The following is a 4,824-nucleotide window of genomic DNA, read 5'->3' as shown; positions in this document are numbered from 1 at the left end:
ATTTAGAATCAGGCATTCTCTGAACAGGCCAGGTCTCTGCAATCTCTTAATACACCTTCCTCCCCAGTCACTTAGCACTTTTGTGTATCCAACATGTTGGTTTGCCTGAAAACAAAGAAGCCTTGGAAGTTTTATTCTTATAGTTGCCTAAGAAAATTATTTAGTCAAACAAATGTAACTTTTTGCTTATGTGTAGACCATATGTAATCAGTTCTGACTTTAAAAATATCAGTTTAATATATTTTTAAATATAGCTCTGTGTCTAGTAACCAGGAAAGAGTCCTTTTATTTCCTGAATTCTTTTTTTTTTAATGTAATACTGTTTATTTAACTTCAAAAACATTTCAACATTCTAAACATACAAAAAAAATAACAGAACATTGCAGATCGTATTTAGTACACAAGATTCTTGAACTTTCACTGGTGTAGTGGCTCTTGGCTTTGCTGACAATGAACAGTTCTACAGTTTGTTTTAAAAAAAAACAAAACAGTTTAAAACTACCGCACTTCAACTAAAAAGGATCCAAAACACTTCTCATGCCTGCTGACCTCCCCCCCCTCCCTCCACAGCTAAGAATGGCAGTGGGATGCTATGTCGCTATATACAAAAACAAGACAACCTGAAGCTAAATGGATGCCCACTGCAGTGTCCACAGGTCCAGCCCCACAGTGCACGCCCTGAGCTACAGCCCCTCTGGAAGGCATTGCCCCCACAGCCTCCACACCAAGCAAGGAGCATCAAGAGTGTGTCTTGGTTGCTTTGTTCTTTTTACAAACTATAGATATGTACAGTTGAAAACTCGGGATTTCTAGCCAATGACCATAGAATTAACACACCACCTTACAAATTAAAAAAAAAAAAAGCCAGAAACGTCTTTAAATGCCTTGTCACACCAACAGCAAAGTGCACAGAGTGAGGAGAACACGAGAGCCTTTTTATTTTAAAAATGTTTGGAAATGTGTACAACTTTGATACAGTTTCCAGGTGCTCCAGACACCCATGGCCACTTAACGTAAACCACTGACAATTGCTAGAGCACTTTCAGAGACTAAGATATGATCATGATCCAATTGGGTAATTAAACCTAATAAGGGCAACAGACACATCTTGGGTGAGAGGTGTGTCAATCAAGGCGCTCCCTACTCTAAGGTATTCACAAGGAGACAGATCAACAGTTTTTTTTTTTTTATTCATCCTCTTCCTCCCCCTCCTCCTCATCCTCTTCGTCTTCCTCTTCCACCTTTTTCCGGGCAACTTTAGCAGCACCCTTGGCGCCATCAAACTTCCCTTTAGACTTATAGTCTGCGACATCCTTCTCATACTTCTCCTTCAGCTTCGCAGCCTTGTTGATATATGGCTGCTTCTCACTATCACTTAAGTTATTCCACATCTCGCCCAGCTTCTTTGCCACATCTCCAATAGAGATACCAGGGTTAGCAGACTTGATCTTCGGGCGGAATTCCGAGCAGAATAGGAAAAATCCAGACGGTGGTCTCTTGGGGGCATTAGGGTCCTTCTTCTTGCCTCCCTTAGCTGGTCCATAATCCTTCATTTCCCGATCATAGCGCACTTTATCCGCCTTTGCCATTTCATCGAACTTCGACTTCTCTTTCCCGGACATGGTCTTCCACCTCTCAGAGCATTTCTTGGAAAATTCAGCAAAATTGACAGGGACCTCTGGGTTTTTCTTCTTATGTTCCTCTCTGCACGTCTGCACAAAGAAGGAATAAGCAGACATCTTGCCCTTTGGTTTCTTGGGATCACCTTTAGCCATCTTGACTGTATTGTTCGCTAGTCTGGGCAGCGCAGGGCACGACGCGCGGCTCAGCGCTCCACAGCCTCGCGCTAGCTGCCTCCACGAGAGCCGCCTGTTCCTGAATTCTTATACTTAATTTTAAAACATTTGTTTGCATTATTGGCAAAATTGAGCCTATTAAACTATTAATTTTATTATAAGATGAACTGGAAATTCTGATTTCATGATTCTATTAGATTTTAACTTAAATTGTTAAGGATAGAGAATCCAAATGATCTTAAGAAGCCAAAAGAAAATTGAAAACAGAAAGAAATATGTGGAATTCATGCTATTTCCTAGTAGGTGTCAGTGATAAGATTAAAAAGCGGTGAAGCTTTAATGGATAAAGACCAGTTGCCTATTTTGGAACTGAGGACAGCTGATGTTCTAGGTACCTTCATTGTGAATGTGTGTGTGTGTGTGTGTGTATGTGTGTGCATTCAGTTGCTTCAGTCATGTCTGACTCTGCAACCCCGTGGACCATAGCCTACCATGCTCCACTGTCCATGGGATTTTCTGGGCAAGAATACTGCAGTGGGCTGCTATTTCCTCCTCCAGAGGATCTTCCTGACCCAGGGATCAAACCTGAACGTCCTGCATTGCAGGCAGATTCTTCACTGCTTGAGCCATCAAGGAAGGCCCTTCATTGTGAATAATCATAGACAAAAGTATTCACAATATCAAGTTGCATAAAAGTGCTTGTTTCCCTGTACACTTTTTATGATTCAGGTGGTCATTTTTTTTCCAGCAGGAGGTGCCATATGAGATGGATGTGGGCACAACTTGGAATTGTTTCTAGTTTCAGCTTGAGTCCCCTGTCCATGAACACAGAGGACATAATACCTATGTGGAGAGGATCTGAAGGCATGAGATCTGGAAGTGCACATCTGGGAGCCCCAGTGTTCATTGTTGGCAAACCTTTATTTTTCCACCCCACAAACAGTAAGTATTCATTCATGGAATATTTTATCTAGGTATTCATTAGTATTTAAAAAGAATGTGTTTTTAATACTTTAATGGTTACATAAAAACAGGAAAAAAGAACAAACAAAAAAAAAAGGTAGGGGAAGATTTTTCCTAGGCACTGCTGAAATTTTCCAGGATGATTAACTTAAAAAAACAAAACACAATACTTTAAGCCACTATTTCTATTGGCTGGCTTCTAAATAGGTCACCATGGCTCTGTCTTCAAAAGTGCAACAGAACAGGCTGAAACATTTTAAAAATGCACGCATGCTGTGTCAAATAACTTGCTAGACTGGTCTTTTTTCCCTGGTGACCTGATGGATTTCTAGAGATGATCCTTTCCTCTGATTACATCTCCTCTGTCTCAAGACTGTCTCAGCCTCTGTCTCAAGACTGTATCATCTGTTTTTCTCTTCCCAGTTTCCCCCTTCACTCTCCTGTCCCCTCCATTCAGCCCAGAAACTCAGGCTTTTGACATACCCAAAGAATCTTTCCTGCATCCTGCCTCTCTGACACTTACCTCATTCCCTCCTCTTCCCAGCCAAGTATCTGAAAAAGAAAATTTTATTCCTGATGCCTCCCCCTCCATTTAAACTCCAGAGTCTGGCTTCCACCTTGAGAATTTACTGCAAGTACCCTTGCAAAAGTCACAGGTGTTCAGTTAATGCCCCGCTCAATGTCCTTTCTCTGCTGCCCTACTGCTCTAGCACTGTTGACACTGGGCACTCCAACTGGTCCACCAGCAAGGTCACTTGCTCAGCATCATTGCTAGTTCTGGCTCCTTTTTCAGTCTTCTTCATTGGTTGTCCTTCTTCCACTCACCCCACCATTAGTGGCCGACATTGCTTTTGGTCCTCCTCTTGCTTTTTTATGCTTTTTACTGGTGAACTCAGTCATCCCCATATTGTTAGCTATAGCATATACCCACATTCCAATAACCCCAAATTTTGTATTTCCAGAACTGAGATGGTCATAAATGATGTCTGATCCCATAACTTTTTATACAGAGTAGAGGTAACTTTTTAAAAGTTAGTGAGAAAGAGAAACAGTTGGGAAATAAAATGGAGTGAGGAATGATGTGCTTATTACAAATACCTAAATACTTGCTAGAGGCAATATTTAAATAGTGTTTCCAATTTGACTCTGATCTTTCTTGCAGCTGGGGAGAAGAGAAAAAAAAATCTGATAAGCTATGTAATTCATGATATCTATAGGAAAAAACAAAACCGGTTTCTCCACACAGCTATTCCTTGTGCTAACACTGGAAAGATGTCTCAGGAGGAGGATCTTGGATAATACACTGACTGATATCTTTATACCTTTATCATAAATGAATATTCATTTTTCTTTTAAAAATGACATTTGCAGGATGGAGTGTGATGTGATTATCCAGTTTGAGCATCATTTATGGTACTGTTGTGAACCAGTCAGACTTTGATTTGGATCCACTGCAATTTGCGCTTTTCTTCCTGGACCTCCAGTGGGTTTTCCTAAAGTAGGGTAAATAGAGGTCATTTCTGTACATTGCACAAAGACGATCAGGAGCAGAATTTGCTAACTTTAAAATGTGCAATGGATAGGATAACTTCATTTATTAAATAATGCGTACAGGCTGGCTACCTAATTTAGGTGGAATGACTCATGCTTCTTGCCTTAGGAACAGTAGATGATAAAAGGAGTGGTTGAGTGCAGGGAGAAAGCAATATGGATGTACACTCTCGTTTTCCTTAAACAGCATGATGGACTATGTCCCTAAAATATCTGTCCTCAGCACAGGTGGGACACTATACCTTCCTGCTGGATACCAGCAGGGTTCTTCTGCTCTCCATGTCACCGCTCACTCTTGTCTCCTGTTCTTCATGAGCCAAGCGACAGAAGACCAGTCCTGGGTAACTGCCTGGTCCCTCTTGTGTTTCTTGTTCTTACATGCTTCATCCAGCTCCTGGCCTTTGTCCCAAAGCTGTCTACAGTTTTCACCAGCGCTGAGTTGGGGTACTCACTGGCATTGACTTCACCTGTCCAATTCCCCTCGTTTGCACCTGTGCTAACGTGGCCAGGCCCA

General features: G+C 41.5%; 1 pseudogene across 1 annotated transcript; it reads right to left on the bottom strand.

Moving 5' to 3' along the window:
- Positions 1-300: 300 nt before the first annotated feature.
- On the bottom strand, positions 301-1,867 carry LOC147378592 (high mobility group protein B3 pseudogene; annotated as a pseudogene). The gene has a single exon (XR_015147964.1). The product of XR_015147964.1 is annotated as a high mobility group protein B3 pseudogene (transcript).
- Between the last annotated feature and the right edge of the window lie 2,957 nt (positions 1,868-4,824).

This window comes from Bos grunniens, chromosome 2 (genome assembly GCF_055505025.1).
Source record: "Bos grunniens cultivar Pamir isolate PY7600 chromosome 2, Bosgru_T2T1.0, whole genome shotgun sequence".
Taxonomy (NCBI): Eukaryota; Metazoa; Chordata; class Mammalia; order Artiodactyla; family Bovidae; genus Bos; species Bos grunniens.
Note: the sequence above shows the minus strand (reverse complement) of the source record. Positions and strands in the feature narration are given on the sequence as shown.